The sequence below is a fragment of the Lactuca serriola genome, chromosome 8, assembly GCF_051521515.1.
Source record: "Lactuca serriola cultivar US96UC23 chromosome 8, Lser_US96UC23_V15, whole genome shotgun sequence".
In the NCBI taxonomy this organism is placed as follows: domain Eukaryota; kingdom Viridiplantae; phylum Streptophyta; class Magnoliopsida; order Asterales; family Asteraceae; genus Lactuca; species Lactuca serriola.
In genome coordinates this window covers 19396135-19416841 of record NC_136415.1, presented here as the reverse complement: position 1 = coordinate 19416841, position 20707 = coordinate 19396135, and the positions used below count along the sequence as shown (strand labels likewise).

Genomic DNA, 20707 nt, shown 5'->3' with positions numbered 1-20707 from the left:
AAGGAAGGTAGAACGTGTGTATGATTTGAAACAATTGTTGCTTTTGGAAGTGAATAGCAAGTGAAAATTTGGTTAAATGTGCATATTTTGTGGAGCTTTGATGATGATGATGATGATGATAAAATGTGAATGAATAAAGGGTGAGGGGTTGTAGGTTTGAGAGATGGAAATGGTTACAAAAAGATGAAGGTGTACATAAAGACTATGTTTATTGAAGAAGAATAGTTGTAAGGAAAATCCATTGTGATAGAATACCTTTAAGCTTCCTTTATAACATAATTTAATTCTAAGTCTCTAGTGTTATTTACTATTACATTTGTACACTTTTCACATTATCCCATTGACTAATCACTTATATATGTCCAACTAATTAACACATATTTCTACTTTACTCGTTTTAGATAAATATGACATGAGTTTATAAATTCAATCTTATATGTCCTGTGATAAAATACATACTTTGAAACCAGTGATGTCAGCAACTTCACTTGTAACATACCACAGCTGGAAAAAAAATATAAGATTCATATATTACCTGCATATATTTTGGTGAAGCTTATCTTGGAGATCAATGAAGCTGTTATATCTTGCCTCACTGAAAGTTATGCCTCTCAAAACAGCACAAACAACATACGGACGTATCTCTGATGTCTGTAACATGAGAACAGTATAATTTATACAAATATAAAAACAAAGAGTTGTTGTGCTTTAAACATTCATAGCATAGATTGCCGACTGATATCAGCAAGAGTGTAATTCGGTACTGAATCAAGATCAAGAAAAATGCGAAGGGACTGCACGAATAATGATGTTCTTGAAAAGGATTCATCAAAAAATTGAAGTAGATGGTGAAATAATACATCAGAAGACCAGGTACGCCCGGAATCATCATGGAGAAGGAACCGATTACGGTAGGTGAGATCGGCAGGTGAGGATTCGAAGGAGGCAGAATTAACGTGGAGGAGGCACGTATCGGCAAAGGTACTGTCAAACAGATCCATGATGACGATTCAATAAAGTAGCTCAAAAACAAAAAATTACGTTGAGCATTCATTGATTTTTCAACGATGCATCTCCGCTCATAAGTGATTCCCTCGGATGCCTCTTTTCCTGATTTGGAAGTAAACATCATTACTCATCGATTCTGCTTAAGCATATTCATTATCATCGGCCAATCTTCGTCGACTTTGGTCAAGAAAATGTCGTCGACGATCTGGAGATTATTGGATATGGATAGTCTGAGGCGAGATGGTCGAAGCGGGATGAGAAACGAGATGAAGGGAGAGTATACAGATGATCAACCAAATTATCTTCTCCCTAAAATGTCCTTTGATTCAATTTAATAAGCTACCCCCGTTCTATTTTTTTCCAATTATTTACAACAATGCCACAAATCATCGTGGTCATCTATTATTTTCATCCAGCGGCTCATGTTTGGTTCTTGGAAATATATGAGCTCTCAAATGATCCTTCCTTCCTCTCTCTCTCTCTCTCTCTCTCTATATATATATATATATATATATATATATATATATATATACATATATATATATATACATATATATATATATGTGTGTGTGTGTGTGTTACTTAGACCGATTTAGAATATATTGGTTCGATTTTGTCTCTCTTTGGTCCGAATTGATTCGATTTTGATCGAACTAAGTTGCGGTTTTATCGACAAAAGTTAACAAAATTAATGTAACCAGGTTACCCGCTCCTGGTTCAAAAAATTTAAGAACCGCCTAAAGTGTATCTGGTTCTGGTTCTCGCCAAATGAGGCGGGTACCCGCCTATGCTCATCCCTACGCGGACTTGGTCAAACGGTCAACCACTACCCAAATAGTATCATAACCGGTCGAAGTTTTTGGTAACTTCATTATGAAATTCATGGCTATTTGTTCCCATTTCCATTATGGAATCAATGGTTACCCTCATAGAACAACAATGACCTGTCAAGTCCTTACGTTAAAAACAAAAACAAAATACTTAAATAAAAAAGCAACTTTTTAAATAATTTGAAATGTATGGTCATTTGCATACCACATCTTTCTCGATCAAACCCTTCCTTTCTCTAATTTTTGTAAACCTATACTCTACAACATGAAATTGCAATAAATATAATATATATGTAGGTGATGGAAGTTGGAGGGTAAAATGGTCATTTACCTGCCAATGGTTTTTGATAGTCATGTACTCTAACATACCACCTCTCTGTGTATGTTGAATCTTATGAATAAGATCCCATTAAAAATGCCCAAACCTAGAATTACATGTCATTAACAGATTTAGTTAAAATTAGCCAAAAGGGTAGATACATAAATTTTACCAAAATATAAAAAACTTGGTGACAAGGTTGTCACAAAAGAGTTGTAAAGTTGTTTTCCCAAGAAAAACTTGGTCAGAAGAGGGTCCTGAAAGTAATTCACAACAATCACCTCTTTTGATGATCTCTGAAACAAAAAATGAGTTGTTATAAACAACAATAACTTCTAAATGTGGAAACGAAAGAGATGAATTTTGTTTAGGGTCTATTTAATTTGATTGAACATAGAAATGAAAGAGAAGAAGAAGACGGGGGCAAAATGGTCATGTACAAATATTTAACATCTGTGTTGTTAAAGTTGTTATGCTCCTTAAACGTAAGCCAAATAATTTTTTTAAGAGAAGTGGTGAATTTTGTTGAGGGTAAAATATGCTCCTTAAACATGGAAATGGAAGAGATGAAAAAGACATTGGCAAAATGGTCTTTTTCATAAATTTAGCATATAGGCTGTTTGAAGTTGAGACCCAGAGACCAAACGCATTATCAAACCAAGAAATGAGTACCGTATTTTAAAAAAAGATTTTGTTTTTAGGTAGGTATTTAGGGTTTAGTTTTGCTCCTTCAATATATATGATAATTCTGTTTTTAAGGAGAGATAGAACTTTGTTGAAATATCATCATGCTCCTTGAAAATGGAAATGAAAGAGATGATGATGAAAGGGACAAAATGGTCATTTTCATAAATTTAACATCTAGTTGACAGCCGTGGTACCAAAAGCATTATGAAACCATGAAATAAGGACCAAAATTGCAAAAAAGACTCCCATTAGGACCTAAACCACCAACCTGACAATAAGAACATGCTGTTTAACTGTAGCAAAAAACTCCTCCACTATACAAGTAAAGAGAATCTGTTAGTACTTATAATCTCCATTTTTGTAACCATATTCCATAAATTTCAGTGAGTAAAAAGAAAAGCATGCAAAGTCACTTAATTATGAATTTGACATTAATAACTTTTAAATTAAGTGAACTTTTCAACTTAAAAAAATAGATTCAACTCTTTGCTAAAAGAAAGCAATTTTTATCAGGTCAATCATAGATATAGACACAAATCCAGAAAATATAAGACGTCTATATCTCTGCAGCACTTAATAAAAAAGAAAAAGAAAAAGAAAAAAAAGGTTATTTGCCTTATATCAGGAACAATACACAACCTGATATAAGCTTTTTTCCAAAATCAGTTGGATATGATAAATATCAAACCCATCAGTCAGGAAAAATTAAAACCCAAAATTTAGAAAAACATGGAAGAATCTGAGCAAAACCTTTAAAACATGGAGAAACATAACAGAAATGAGTATACAGCTTCTAAAAGAGCATGCCAGGTGTCCCCAAATAGAAAAATCTTCCTCTCTTCATAGAAGTATGGCAGCTTTAGCAATGCCATACAAATACAAAGCCATTTCACTGCTTAATTAGGTAAATCTTTTTGGAGTATAATGTCCTAAAAGGCAAAAAAAAACAAATTTAAAGTTCGATGCTATAAATTAATGGGTAGATTATTCGAAGGATAATGTCACAACAAGAAACAAAAATCGAAGTACATTTTTATAATTGGGTAAATTTTTTAAAGCATAAATCCCTAATAAAAAAGATGAAAGTGCAATGCTATCTATAACTGTTGCAACTGAAAAAAAAAAAAAAGTTAAAGAGTTTATATTTACGGATGGTTATATAGAATTGTTATTTTTCCAGAAAATTGTACTTTATGAAAAAATTCAAGTCATTCAAGTTTTACTTTATGAAAAAGATTAAAAAACAAATGTTCTTTATGAAAAAAAAAAAGTTAAAAGAGTTTATATTCTTGCAAATGTGTTTCTCTTTATGAACTTCACAATATATATTTGATACTTTTAAATCATAAGAAATTGATATTTTTTGAGTGAGAAGCTCTTTGTGGACAAAAACAATTTTTTTTTTTTTTTGGAATCTTTGGATCCATCATATTAATTGATAGGAAGGATCCTTGTCATTTGAAGAAACAACCAAAAATCCTGCACATTCATTATAATCAAATCCATGTAATTTATATGGAAGAATGAGAAGCTAAATAATTAATTTTAAAATGATAAAATTTAAAGTCTTAGAAGTGTGTGTAAGTTTGACACAGTATAATTAGATAAAAAAGAAACAGAAGTGTTGTCAAGATGTGATTAAATAGGAAAAAAAATCATTATCATGAAATTTGAGTTTCTTACTCCATGATATGATCTGGTTGGACCTTTCATATATGTGTGCCAAAGGAAGATAAGATATATATATATATATATATATATATATATATATATATATATATATATATATATATATATATATATATATTATGCTTCAGATTAATCAGCAAAATATCTTTGCTATCACATGCTTTTCTTGTCAATATAACTCTATTAAGCTGATAAGAAATGGAATAGCAGATTCCGACAGAGTTGGGATTCGAGATTCCATTTCATGACGTATTTGGTTGACAATTGGGACAGAATTCAGCTCTGTTGGATTTTCTTGAAATTCCATTTTTAGCAGCCAAGAATTGGAATTGTGGATTCCATTCAATGCTGCATTTGGTTGGAAAATCATTCAACTCTGTCAAATTCCTTTAAATTTCAAATTTGAAGGACTTCAACCATTCATGATGGCAGGTGGTTTCAATTTCATTACTATTTTTTTATTAAATGGCCAAAATACCCTAGATCACGGTTGAAATTTGGACATAATCTTTCCATTAAAAAAACACCAGAAAGCTTGTGATTCATCTTTCATGATGAATAATGATATTGGAGAGAGATCACTCAAGCACTGTGAGAAAAAAATTGTTTCTAACAAAAATTAGCAAAAATATTGTGTATAATTAAAAAAAAAAAAAAAAACCTCAAATAGTTAACAATCAAATTTAGTTTTTTTGCAATGTTTGTCCCTGGCACTAACGGTGTTAAAAAAAAGGTTTTAAAGTAATATGACTGATTAGTTTTAAGTAAAATGACTTTTTTGCCCTTATCTCCTTCATCTGAAATCATAAAGACGTAACTAGATTCAATCAACACCCCCCAAAAAAATCTAACCTAACAACCTTTAGTTTTCTGTTTTTTTCTTCAGTTTGTTGGTACCCTGGATCTTAATTTTGTTTTATTTTTAGTTTAATTTTTGGGTTTTGGTTTGATTGGAGTTTAAGATGAAGATTGAGGAATTTTAGGTTTAGAGGATGAAGGAGAAAAAGAGAGGGACAAAATAGTCATTTCACTTGGACTTCACAAACATTTTGCAATGCTATCAGTAAGTACCAGGGACAAGCCTTGCAACAAAACTACTATACTTTTATTTAGATGAAGATAATAAGTTTTGAGATATCACATGGAAGAAATTGTAATTTACTCTATAAATAATAATAATAATATTGGCATGTTACCTGGCAATAACCAAGATCAAAGTTGTAGAACAAGTAAGTCATCAATATATCATGCACAATGCATACACCCTCATAGAAAGGCAATGAGATGTCAAGTCCTTACCTTAAAAACAAAAATAAAATACTTAAATAAAAAACCACATTTTAAATAATTTGAAATGAAATGTATGCTTATTTTCATACCACATCTTTCTCGATCAAACCCTCCCTTTCTATGATTATTGTAAACCTTTTAGTCTGTTCCGGAGAAATTCTGAAATTGCAATAAATATAATAAGTGGTTGATAGAAGTTAGAGGGCAAATTAGTCATTTACCTCCCAACTGTTTTTGACAACATACTGCCTCTTTGCGTACGTTGAATTGTATGAATAAGATCCTACTAAAATTGCCCAAACCTGGAATTACATGTCGATAGCAGATTTAGTTAAAATCAGCCAAAAGGGTAAATGTGTAAATTAGGTAAAATTTTCAAAGTACAATGTCTTAATAAAGAAAAAGTTGAAAGTACAATAATGTAATAGAAAGAAAATGAAAATATGATGCTATAAAACACTTACGTAAAATGCCCATGGATTTGATTCATGTTCAAATGCAAGTGTGTTTCTCTTGCTTTCTCTGTATCACATGCAATTATGAACTTCACACACACACACACACACACACACACACACACACACACACATATATATATATATATATATATATATATATATATATATATATATATATTCAATAACCTAATCATAATAAAGTTGATATTAAGGAGTGAAAACCTCTTTTTGTATGCAACTTTTAGTTAGAACCAAACTTCAATCTCTAAAATCCTGCAGTAAGAAAATTACAAACTTGAGTCCAGATATTTTTGTAGCAATGACAATCAAAATCTGTTTCAAATATGGAAATTTTAAAGTTCATCCTAGTGTGTATTAATTGGAAAGGAAACCTAACTTAATTAAACTGAAACACAAAATTTTATATGTAACTTTTAGTTAGAACCAAAATACACTTCTATTTGTAAATGAGTTAAAAATGCAAAGAATAAATTATCTTTCCCTAATTGAATCTCTAATCGCTCAGTAAGTTGTTTATTATTTAAATTGGCTTGTGCTTATTTACTTCTCTCTACGTAATTTAATCCAATAAAACAACTCTTTAACTTAATTAAGGCATTTCATCAAACACCTAACGGTGTCTACAACTAAACAATACTTTTTCAGGTTTCAAGACTACTTCAATTTTACCGTTGCTTGACCAATCATCTTCACTTGATGGGTGCTTTCTATTACGTGACCTGGTTCAAAAAACCAACAAAACAAAAAATAAATGGACGAGAAATAGAAAGAAAAAAGAAACCCAGAAATCAGAGGTGAAAAATACACAATTAAACTCACAACATAGAAATCAAAGGAGAAACACCTGAACTCTTTTTCTTGATCAATGATGATGGTGAACCAAACTGACATCGGAACCAAACGTCATACTACAACTACAAAGAATAAAGGTAGAACCCAATAGCCCGATGAACACAGTGATGAAGGGATTAGCCTAATTTTAAATAACTAACAAAAAACAAAAACGAAATCAATAAAATACACAAAAAAAAATCAAGAACGTTACCTAACAAAGGAAGAGGGAAACGCAGAGGATTGTTGAACGCCGGAGAATGAAAAAAGAGGAAACGGTGGTGTCGATAGAAGAAAAAAGGGAGGAAGATGCTGCCTGCAAATAAAACCCTCTTCTTCAAAGAAACATGTATGGTGTTTGGAGAGAAGCGAGAGGGAGGAGTGGAGAAGGTTATTTTAAGCGCGAATACACAGACCCAACCCTTTCGACTTCCGGATTTCTAACGGTTCTTTTTATAAAACATTCCTAAATTACCATATTAACAAAATAACATTTCCATTTATCTTAACTTAACTTTTGTTTTTTACTTTTCTAAACCACATTTTTATCTTTTACTAAAAACTGGTCCTTACGTTTTTTATTCTACACTTTGACCCATCTTTTTTAATTTTTATTACAAATTTGTTCTAAACTTATTTGCTTTTACAACTTTCTTTTTACATATTTTCTAAAATTTAGCCTTTTTTTTAAAAAAAATTGTTATAACTTTACAAAATTTGATTTTTTACAAATATTCTTTTATTTGTGTTTTATATATGTTTTTTTAGATTTCTCTGATTTTATAAATTATATTTTTTAATTCATTTTCTATATTCTACAAAAATTATTTTTTACTCATTTGTTTTTTTTAATTTGTTTTTAAAAATTATAATTTTTTTAGAAAATTATTTTTTACAAAGATTTATATCTTCCTTTTTATGCATGTATTTTGAAATTTTTATGTATTTAAATAACTATTATTTTTTAAAATTTATTTTCTATTTTTTACATATTCGTTTTCATGCGTCTATAGTTTTAAAAACTAGTCCTTAGTGACGCAGTTTATTGTCCGTTTGCCATCTCATTTGTACGATGATAATTAAGTTAAAAATATATTGACATATTCGTTTTTAAAAACCAAAGAAAAATCTTCTTAAAGAGTGCACTTTCATGTTATAGTTAAATGTAATCCTATCGTAGATTAAGTAATGCTTGTTGTACATACTATATTTTCCACAAGATATATTATGTCTCATCTAAATTCCATTGTTTTGCAATTTTGGAATGGTGAAAACAATTAAATATTTCAAAGGGAGACCCATTCTTAACTTAAGTAATATAACGTTTAAAAGGTCTATCGTTTTCATAATCTTTAAAATATCTATCAATATACAACTAAAGAAAAATAAAAATGTTCAAATATTAAAATATTGACAAATTCAATCACTATCTAGATTTCAACCATCATCCAAAAGAACGAAAAATTATGAATCTTTTAAAACTCAAAACCTTCATTATGAACCTATCATGAACTATTTGTTTTCTTCTCCATTACAATCATTTCTTCTCCGGTCCCATTGTGTCATTGAGTTTATATTCGCGTCATCGAGCCACTACTCACATTGGCACTCTTCGTCTGGACCGGCGTGTGTAGTTCCATAATCATGGTATGTCAATTGCTCTCCACTCTTACAAATTGTTTCTCATACTCGCTATTTTTTTATTCTCATCGCACCTCTTTTTTTCTGTCGAACTTGTAGATATTTTATCTTTATTTGTTAGAAAACATAGGTTGAAATCCACTTTAATGGTGTAACGAAACATAGAAAAAGGAAAGCTTATTAGACTATTGAGTATAACTAAGAGATGAGTGACTTACACAGAATTTGAGAGTTATTGATGGTTATTTTGTAACATCAAGCAACTAATCGTTAGATATTTAATTTATATATAATATTTACTAAAATTTAAATAAAATTTTGAATAGAAAAGAAAGTTGTCAATTAATTATATATGTCGTCATTAAGACGATTCGTTGAATTCAACTAGGGATGACATCGGTCCAAACCCATACTTAATTGTATCGAGAACCGAAGAACCAAGAGCCAATTTAATGGAAAATAGAGAATTGAAAACAGGACTGGATACCTCATTTTCGGTTCTGGTTCGGTTATACTAGTAAGTGTGATCTTTAAGGATGTGCGGTTTCGGACCCGGCCTAACCCGGATTGAGAATTGAAGAGATTTAAAACAGAGAGAACATCACACATATACAAAAAAAAGGAAGAGGGGCGATGACATAAAATGGCCCACAAAAAAATCACAACACTACTTGGAAGTATCCTCATTTGATTAACATTCAAGGTTGCTGTAACGCCCGCAGATCCGAGCTAGTCAATTTAGAGGCAATAGGGGTCGAAAACGACTTTTCGACAAAAAGATTATTTAGAGTAAATAATCTTAACCAAGTTGTAGAATATGTCACAAGGTTTCCGTACATATAAAGAACGCCGAAATCCGAGTTATAACGAAGAAGTTATGACCTGTCGAAGTTTCGCGTCGGAACCGGCACGGCACCGGGAAGCGTAAATAGTAAATTTATGATAGAGCGAGATTTAGCCTTAGCGCTCTAAACGAAAGTCGTAGAATATGTTAAACTAAGAACATCGATAAAAAGAACGCCCAAATCTGACTTCGTATGAAGAAGTTATGATTTTTCGAAGTTTCGGATTAGTAGTGTACAGCCCGAAATTCGAATTTTAGATCGATTGATTTTTAGCCGACACAACCTAAACGAGAATCGAAGATCTCGTTATTAGTAGTGTAACGATAAAAAGACAGACAAAAATGGACATCGGATGAAGAAGTTATGAGATTTTAACGGACCAATCCTGTCCCGGCCTGTTAAAAAATATAACTTTAAAAATAAAGTCAAAATTAGCCGATGGAGTCTAAACGAAAGTTGTAGAGTATGTCTCCACCTGCGCGCGGATATAAAGAACGTCAAAAACGGAGTTCGTATGAACGAGTTACAAATTATAATAGCATATTTACGTATTAAAATAAAATATAAATCATGTATACATACACATATATACATATGTATATATCATTAGAAAGGTATCGACGATACGGTCATTATAAGACTAATGTTGAGTTCTTTCGACATTAGTTTAGTACAAATCTCATTAAATCCATTTAAAATAATATTATAGAGGGGTATTTAGTTGTTTATATAACTAAAAGGTCATTAAGTAATTATGGAGGGTAGTTTTTGAAAATTCAATTAGTATAAATAAGAGCATTGGGCTCTCATATTTCTTGCACCATTCTCTTGATTCAAGAGTCTTTCTCTCCTTATCCCCTGAGCATTTCGGTCCCTCGTGATTCGACTTCTCTTTCTGTAGTTTAGTATAGTAAGGTGAGCGCTGAAGCGCTGCACGAATCTTTCTTAGAAAAATTCAGCGACAAAGTTCTGCCCCTGCAGAGCCCGACTCCTAGCTAAAACCCCCTTGTAAGTAAGTTATGCTTACCTTATTTTAATATAGCTTATATTTAAAATTAGTATTGTTATTATGAACTTATAATAAATATTTGAGCTATTATTATAACTTATATAAGTGTCGTTATAATATTTTTTTAACTACTCGCGGTACGGGGAATCTGGTTTAAAGGGCCGCATAGGGTTGTTGGATTTCAGAAGTGCTATATGCCAAAATGGTCCTGCCCTCCGGTGTTTTATGTCTGGCCCCTGTCTGTACATAGTGGTTGGAAAATATTGTTTAACGCTTATATAATAATAATAATAATACTAAGACTAATAGTTGGTCACAGTAAATATTAGACTAAAATTTAGCGATAATAATGCTAGGTTTCGTCGAAGGAAAATAGAATCGTTAGAAGCAAGCGCTGCCCGATTTTGGAATCATCACTTTAACAAGTGAGTGCATAGTTACTTTCAGCTTACACATAGATATGAAGTATTTTATATAAATTACGTGCTATGTGTGCATATTATCTGAATACTTGCTATCTATGCTGGATGAACGTTTTATACATGTTTTCAATGATTTAAACTGTATATGTATTTTATATCTACAAAATGTGTTGGGTAAAACATGGGTAGATGTAATAGTTGCTGTGTGACAAGATAAAATGATGAGAGGCCTCGTTATAGATGTTATTGATGATCTAGTCATCTAGCGGAGTATAGATGACGACCACGGACTATTCTAGACAGTCCAGTGGAACACTAGCAGGCTCGCAACCTGTAGGTGTTTATTCGAACTGTGTGTTTATTTGAACTGTGTGCTCACCAGATGTACTCCATCCCCCACATGGTTGCCTTAAAGACATTTATTACTGAGGAATCCCCTTAGCAGTAGTGTCCGTCCCGATGATAATCCTTAGGATAGATCCCTTATGATTGATGCTTAGGGACGTAATGTGAGGATAACGGGAACGGGTAATCGGGTTTGTTTAATTTAATGAAGTTAATAAACTTATTTATTGTGGGTTGAAAACCCTATGTGCTCACCAGGCTCCCAAGCCTGACCCACTCAGTTTTATGTATTACAGGTAGTGGCGCTTGAGCATAGTTATGATGTTTGGACGAGGGATTACGGATATAGGCCTGTAGATATGAAATAATGTAGTAAGGCTTATATTGTACTGTTTATGCTTTTGATCTGTACGAACATGACATCCCAAGTCTTTTAATGAAATACATTTCTATGGAAATGCTTTTGATAAATCTTTATCATATTTTGTTTTGGGACAAATTCCGCAACACTTTTATTTAAAATGTTACTCTGATTTTTAAACAAAGCATAAACAAACCGGTCTTTTCTGGCCGTGATTTTGGGGATGTCATAGTTGCCTTCCTTATGCTTACAAAAATCAAATTTCAATCTCTAAAATCATGGTAGGAAAATTAAAAACATAAGTCTAGATTTTATTTGTAGCAATGAAAATAAAAAATTGTTTACAATATGCAAATTATATAGTTTATGCTAGTGTATATTAATTGGAAAGGAAACCTAACTTAATTAAACAAAAACAAACACCTTTATATGCAACTTTTTGTTAGAACCAAAATACGCTTCTATTTCTAATTGAGTTAAAAACAATAATGATAGGTTTTCTAGCATTCTATACACACTAGTTATGGCAACGAAAGCAATATGAAATCCTATGTTCACATACATCCTAAAGGATCTAGGTTTATTCTATTATAACAACCTACTTATGAAAAATGACAATAGAATTACTAACCTCTTGGTGTTCTTAATCTTCTTGATGTTTTGGAAGACTCCTCAAGTAAGATCTGATCACAACCACCTTTGCTTTGGATGAAGAGGTAGTAGGAACCCCTTTCATTTCAGACCTAAGTCTCTAAGAGAATACCAAACAATAAACTAGGATGAGGGTCAATTTCACAAACCCTAAGAGGGTAAGAAACCATCCACTAAGAAAGGAGAGGAAGAAGGATGGCGAAAAATCAAGCCAAAGTTCAAGGAGAAAGAAAATCCCAAGCACCCTTTTTATAACATGGATCCTTACATTAGTTTCATCCCCTATCCCATGTTGGATGGAGTGAATTTGTGTTTCATCTCCCATCCCATGTGGAATGGAGTGATTTCCGAATTTCCCCACCCCGGTCAGTTAACATTTAACTTATTAATATTCAACCATTTAATTAATTAAAATTATTTAATTAATTCCCAAAATAATTTCTAACTAAATTATTAAACTATAATAAATTAACGAACTTATTTTCTCCTATTTCTTTTTGTTCAATTGGGTCATAAGGGCAAACCAAAAAGATCCTGTTATTATTAGAAAATATTACAAGTAATTAATGACCTTGGACACTATTTCCAACAAATAAATTATCTTTCCCTAATTGAATCTCCAATAGCTCAATAAGTTGCTTAATATTTCAATCTGGCTTGTGATTATTTACTTCTCTTTACATAATTTAATCAGGAAATAACATTGTAGCCCTATAATGTTTCTAGAGTTGGTTTAATCTATAACGTCTCATTTTTACAACAAAAAATTTTTATTTTATTAAGGTAAAACTTCCCAATTATAAATCCATTATTAAGAAAATTGTTTATTCTTAAATACATTTACAGAAAATCAGAGTAATATAGGAAACGCGGAATCCTCAATGCTGTTGATGAGTGTGTACAATCTCGCATTTGCCTTCCTACGAGCACTGATAAAACCAGAATCGAAGAACCTTGAAACACTATGATATGCTCCCTTTTGCATTGTTGGCTCCCGTGAATCCACTATCACTAAATCAAGATAGATTCTTAATCGATAGTTCAAAATCCTCAAGTTTGACCCAAAGTCAAACTTGGTAAAAAAGTCAAGGGTCAACGGAAGTCAACAAAAGTTAAAGTCCAAGGCTAGTTGAGTATGCTATGCGTACTTAACTTACACCCAACGTACGTGGTTCAGGCCTAGTATGTCCAACATACTCAACTTATGCCCAACGTACACGAGTTGGATCCAACATTTCCGTTTTTGTCCAGAGCTCAGATCTAGACTCTAAACATCGATTTAAGTCATAAAGTTTCCATCTTTATGACATTCCATGGCTAGAAAATGTCCAAAAGCCAAAAACCATAACTTATTAATTCATTAAGACATCATAAATCTTCTATGAAAGGGATAGGAGGACCAAGATCACATTCTTATGGTTCTTAATAGCTTCATAATGGATAAAGTTTCTAACTTTATTCATTAGAATGGTCCCAACAAACAAGATCTAGTCTTTTAATCTCAAAGGGACCAAAAGTGCATCTTTTTCAACTTAATCCATTAGTCATAGACAATATACCCAAGTAAACCTTGAAAAGTCATTAACAATGACCACAATGTACCTATCCTTGTTAAGAGTTTCAACATTCGAAGGACCACAAAGGTCAATGTGAAGAAGTTCCAAAGGTTCAACGATCTTCGAATCAATGACAATAGGATGACATTGTCGATGTTGTTTCCCTTGTTCGCAAGTTGTACACAAAGTATCATTATCAAATTTTAATATAGGCAAACCACGGACATGGTCATTTACCACCAATTTATTCAAATTCCGAAAGTTTAGATGAGAAAGTCCTCGATGTCATAGCCAGCTAATATCAGATGAAGCTTTGGAAGGTAAGCATACAAAGGGAACACCAACAATTGGTTTGATGTCAAGGGTAAACATGTCGCCTTTTCGTTTGGATTTAATCAAAACTTCTTTTGCTTCCTTGTTCGAAATCAAGCTTCCTTCTTCATAAAAAAACCTGACTACAAGTGCCCACAACAAGTTGCGAAACACTTATCGAGTTGTGTTGAAGTCCTTCGACATATGCAACCCTATTTACTGTAAACTTTTCATTCGTGACTTTTCCATAACCATTGACTTGACACTTTTGGTTATTTCCAAACTTTACTACTCCAACATTCTCCACACTTCGATAATCTCGCAAGTTTTCCTTCCTTCCAGTCATGTGATGAGAGCAACTACTATCAATGTACCATTTGTCATCATATTGCTCGTCACACAAAACCTGCAATTAGTGGAAAAATTTAGGTCCCCAAGGCTTTTTGGTTCCTTGGTGATTAGTTTAAAAAGCATTGTAAAACGATGAACCTAAAACCCAGTTGCGAACTTTGGATTTTAAATTGTCATGTAGTTCCACTTTGTTAGTTAAAGGCACATAAATGAAATCATTCAATGGTGTAGGGTTAACACTAACTTTAGCATTTTTCTCTTCAGTTTGTTTCTTATTAACTTTCACCTTTGGAATAGCTCTCCATTTTCGAACCGATAGATTCGACTCCTTGGACGAAGAGCTTCCATTCGAAGACTCATTCAAATAGCTTTCATAAGCAACCTTTATTTCTTCATTTGAAAACTTTCCAGACTGATAAAATTTGCCTTTTCCTTCTAACCAATGACTGATGTTCTTGACATCGGACTTGCCTTTGACAAATGAAGCTTTACTTTGTTGCTTCAAAAAAGGGTTGGGAAAGTTAGGTTGTTTAGGTTTATATGATGAATTTTTCTTTCCGTTTACTTCCAATTTTTCAAAATTTTGTTTTGGAAACACTGGTTTTGAATGTGGTTGAAACCGATTTTGAAAGCGTTTTTGGTAACCAACAGATGAATGTTGAAAGACTTGTTGTCCATTCGAAAATCGTTGTTGACTTGGAAATTGAGGAAATTTTTTTTGTTCATCGGATGAAAAACCATTTCTTTGAGAATTATTATTTGAAAATCACTTATTTTGATGATTAGGAACATAATTCCTTGGTGGTTGAGATTTCACAAAATTCTCATTGTTTGACTTTTGAAAATTTGGTTTTGAGTTGGACTTCAAAACTAGTGGTTTACTTTTGAAAAATCTGTTTGTGGTTGACTTTTTTGACAAATCTTTTTGTGGTTGAGCGGGTGTTTTCTAAATAAAATACTTGTTTTGAGAAGATGTCTAAACTGGTTTAGACTCCTTCTTTTCAAACAATTTAGTTAACAAAACATTTTGTTTCTTTCGAGACTCAATGTTTTCCAATACACCTTTTTTCTTGCTTTTGTTATTGAAATCCCGTTTTCTATTGAAATCTTTTCAATTTGTTCTTTGAAACTTTGAGCATTAAGCTTGGGTTTTTGAGAAATAATTTCATTTGGTTGTTGTTCAACTTTTGATTTCTCAGATTTAACCACCTAATTTCTTTGTGGTTTTTGTCTTTGAAAAGTGTATGTGTTCTTTGTGAGATTATTTTCGGCAGTGCTTTGATTTGAGAAAAATCTTTCTTTCGAAGCTCTATTGTTATCCTCTTCAACAATTTTGTTGAATTCAGGTTTAACTTTATCACCATTTCCAGAGGTAACAAACACCTGATTTGGAAAGATAACATCATCTATGCATTTGAAAGTTAGATACACAACCGTATTTGATTCAAGATAATGAGAGCCTTTTTCCTTCATCATTTTGTCGAACTTCTCAGATTCACCATAAACTTGATCGACTATAACCCTAGGTATGGTTGTTTCTTTTGAAACATCATCATGACCATCATCACTGTCTGTTTGACTATATTTGATAGTCACATGGTCAAGATCATGAACTTTCGAAGATGAGGGTTGTTCAGTGTCAACTTTAACAGAAGAGTCATTACATATTTCTTTACCCTTATCCATTGAAATGACATTAATGACAGATAATTGGGAACAGTCAACAACTTCCTCGTCCTCAATTTCAAAAATATCATTAGAATCATCTTCGATGTCAGCGTAATTTTTTTGAGAGTTAGATGTCAGATTCTCAGTTCTTTTCAAAAAAAAATATTTGTTCGTTTTTGGTCAAGGTCTCATTAACGATATCAATTAGATCATTAGCATCTAAACATTCATCAATTTTCACAACACCATCTGCATAAGACTCATTTGGGAGCTTATTCTGAGATTTTCTTTTCAGTCATAGGAAGTCGAATCTATTTTCTCAATTTCGAAAGCTAAAAAGGGAAAAAGATTCCTATATTGTTCTTTGCTAATATCAAACGAATGATGTAAAGCAGTTAATTTTCCATATAATCGTGTAGCCGAATTACAATAAATGTTTCGTTGTTTGAGCAGAATACTATTATCAGTCCTAAGACAATCTCGATCACACATAATATTTGTTAATTGCAAATCAAGACTATCTATCTTAGACTTCTTCGACTCCAAACACTTATGAGTTTCTAGTAGTTGGGAATGGAACTTTTTTGGCATTTCTACTAGCAGAGATAAGCAAATCGTTAACATAAGTAATAGCTTCATCAAACTCAGATAAAATCTAATTATATACACTAGAGGGAATATTAAAGAATTTGAAAAGAGAACGTACCTACGAAGTCATGGGAGACTTGTGAGCAGTTGTCGAAACGAAGCACCTCCTAGTGACCTTCTCATCATCCTCTTCTCCATCTTATCCCGATGACCATATTTGATATGTCCCCTTCTCATCATCCATACCATTCGCACCTAGAGACATTTCCTTAGTATTCGCTCTCACCTCCTCAAGCCTCTCCACGTAATAAGCTTCATCCTTGACTCCACTCTTCTTCACATCCCTCTTCTTGAGCATGTAGTTACTCACCATGTGATTCGCTCCATTGCAATAATGGCAGTCGAATCCAGAGTCTCCCTTGAGTTTTTTCTCAACCTTCGCATCCTCAGCCTTTACTTCCTTTTTCTCAGCTTTCTTATCATCTATTACATTCTTCCCAAAATAATTTCCTTTCATCTCACTCCCTCTTTGCTTCGAATTAAAAGGCTTTTTGAAGAACTTCTTCAGTCGATTATTCGAGTACAAAGCCACCGCTTTGTCATCAGAATTGACGATCAAACCTTCATCTTCCGAATTCTCTTTTTCAGCAGTTTCTTTCCCAGCTTCTCTTCAAGCAACCTTCAACATCGGTGCAAGATGAACACCCAAACTGTTCCTCATTTCCTCAACGATCTCATTAACTTTTTAGAAGGTTTCAATAAGTGTCTGTAGACGCAAAGTAGGGTGTTTTAATTTTCAGTAATGGGGATCACATTAGTAGGAATATAGGCCAGTCTCCAAACTTTGTTTTCATGTGCCTTCAACACATTATAGACATCATTTAGAGAAAAGTAGTCAAAGCTTTGCTGAGTTTTTATCATCAAGATAACATTGCACCATTCCTTGCGATGTCTCATGATGAAAGTCAAGTTGAACTCCATTGTAGACATTGTAACTCCATATCTGTTGCATTTGTATATGAGTTCATTCAGATGATCGTAATAGAGATCAATGGATTCTCCTTATTTTTGCTTAAACTCGCCCAACTCTAATAGATACTGCTTAACTGAGCTTATCTTTGTTTTATTGCTTCTTTGATACTTATTATTCAGTGTGTCCCAAATCTCCTTTGAGGTATTGCAACTATGCACATCTTTGTATACCACTGGTGGAAGAGGTCCACGAAGTTCACACATACATCTCTTTTCATTTTTCTATTGTTTCTTTGTTTGTTGTGCAACATCTGGATTAGTAGCAGCAGTTCCTACATGTTGTAACACACTTGTAGAATAGGTGCCACCAGCAATGCAATTCCAAATATCTTCATCGATTCTGTTCAAATAGTCCTCCATTCGATCAGGCCACTAATCATAAAACTCTGGAATCAACATAGAAATCTTTGTTGATGAACCGAGAAGATGAGATTATGAAGTCATGGTGTTCATTTTAAAATTCGTCATTGTTGTACAGAAGAATTTTGAGAAAAGCTTCAAAATCTGAGATCTAATGGTAAAAACTTTCGAAAACCAACACCGAACACTCGATTTGACAAACAAAACGCAGAATCGAATCAAAACAGATGATATATAATGATTTTCAAAATCAAAAGAGCGGAAAATTTTGAATCTGGAACGAGACTCAAAAACTTTTGAAAACTTAAGAAAATCATATCAAAGTTGAATGAATCCTGCTCTGATACCAAATTTAGTGGGTTTTGAGCATTCTAGATCTAGCCTCCCAAGGATGAGATACCACGTAAAGCTACAATCTTTACGTCCATGCATGGCACTTAAGGCTTGAAATGCTAAAACAAGTTCCATTTAGGGTCTTATCATAAAATATCTTCTATGGCTGGATAAAGCTGGGACCTTTGGACTCTAGGGACCTCACAAGGTCCAGATTTGAAGTCTCAATCTCTTGATAATCTCAACACACTCAAGGTCTCAAGGAAAGATGGAAAAAGCCCTAAAACTCCATAAAAATGAGATCTGATCAAAATAATGAGCAAGGTGGAGACTTTTTACCTTTAACAGAAGCTATAGATGAAATAACACCAGATCCAACAGTCCCTTCTCGTTCCTTGCTTTGATACTCTTATCTTCTCTTCCAATAGTGGACTAAAATGCCCAAATATTAGCTCTCTTTCTCTCTTAGCTCAATATGGACGATTAGGGTTTCACACAGGGGTGGAAGGTAGCTGTGTTGGGATTTGAGCATTCTAACACTCGTATGGTGTACATGTAACCCTATAAACCTTGGATCTATGTTATCTCTATTATGCATGCAAATATTATATATTCCAAGGTTTCATCCTAGCTAGTATAATATGATGTATATTCACTACAAGAATCTAGTAAAATGACATACCTTTTGATGAAGCTTGAAGTCTTGAACCTTTAAGAGGTTGGTGTCTCAAGTGTTGCACCTCAAATAGAGTCACAATACACAAAGAACCCTTGAAATAACTTGAGAATAAGGATACTTAGGTTCACACTTATGAAATCGGTTTGCCCTCTTTGTGTACACACACTAGTGCCATTTCATGAACCATATACCTCTTTATATAGTGTAGAGGATTAGGGGTACATTCATGTAAACCCAAATACCCATGACCTTCATTTCCATAGGATCCATGGGTTAAACACTCCATGGACGATCCATGAAAGCTTAGTCCAACCTAAATGAATTTGGCCCACCACACATATATAAAAGAGTCCATATTTAATTAGTTCCTTTATTTATCACTAAATTAATTAATTCTTGGTCAATACAAATTAAATAATATAATTTCATATTAATATATTAGAACTTATAATATATTAATATAAATCACTAGTATCCTTTTTCTCATTTAGTCTATCCAATTGTTTCGATGCCATGCAACCCAAATGGACTATGCCAAGTCGGGTCGAATACATACTAATAATAATTATGGACTTAGACATCTAATCTAACAATCTCCCACTTGGATAATTCTAAAACTATTATTGCATATGACTCCAAGATCCCAACTAGCAATCGTAGCGCTTAAAGCTGCTGTCGAACTCTGATCTAGTCAATGACTTGTCCATTAGATAAAGGATCATATATTCCTGCATTTTAGATATCATATGGACTGAGACATGGATTATAATCATTCTCTCTGTCCATTTGTTGTTTCCTGATTTCCGATTTAAGACGACCGACTAGTTGAACAAATCAAATCAGTCTAGGCTTGGCCAAGCACTTAGGGGTGTCATCACTAAATCATCGAGGGGCCTAAAAATATCGCTTTTATCCTTTCAAGGGTAAAAGGAATTGATAAACTTTGACTTATATGCTTGTTCTACTACTTGTTGAATCATACACAAAGACATGTTTTATAACATCGAGTTACCAATACGTTTTCGTGCAATCAATGTATTACTAGCTCATATTCAACATATCATATCTCTTGTTTTGAAGAATATAAAATATTATCGTCTCATGATCACTCGTGATAAAATCTATGAAGTGAGTCAAATGAGTGTGGGTTTAATCAAATAGAGATTTGGCATTGATGAAAGCATGCATAGATGTTTTCCACAAGGTAATCATTTACTTTTATGTGGCATATATTCAACGATATAACAAAGCATTGCAGACAACGAATCAAACCACGAAAAGACTTGGAATTCTTTTCATCTAAAGTGGAAGAAATTAGTCAAATCTCCAACACTAAATGCATACAGGCAAAATTATACAGACCTTCAAACATTATTGTTTAAACATGAAGGTATTATTCATATAATTTTTGATTTCTTAAT

General features: G+C 32.7%; 2 long non-coding RNA genes across 2 annotated transcripts; both read right to left on the bottom strand.

The window, feature by feature from the left end:
- Nucleotides 1-5765: 5765 nt before the first annotated feature.
- On the bottom strand, nucleotides 5766-6285 carry LOC145065705 (uncharacterized). Its single transcript, XR_013688515.1, has 3 exons — nucleotides 6045-6285; nucleotides 5913-5982; nucleotides 5766-5832 (listed from the first exon to the last, which is right to left on the bottom strand). It is a non-coding gene; the product is annotated as an uncharacterized LOC145065705 (long non-coding RNA).
- A 674-nt stretch (nucleotides 6286-6959) lies between these two features.
- LOC145065494 (uncharacterized) lies at nucleotides 6960-7540 on the bottom strand. The gene is made up of 3 exons (XR_013688438.1): nucleotides 7348-7540; nucleotides 7147-7216; nucleotides 6960-7021 (listed from the first exon to the last, which is right to left on the bottom strand). It is a non-coding gene; the product is annotated as an uncharacterized LOC145065494 (long non-coding RNA).
- Nucleotides 7541-20707: the final 13167 nt, after the last annotated feature.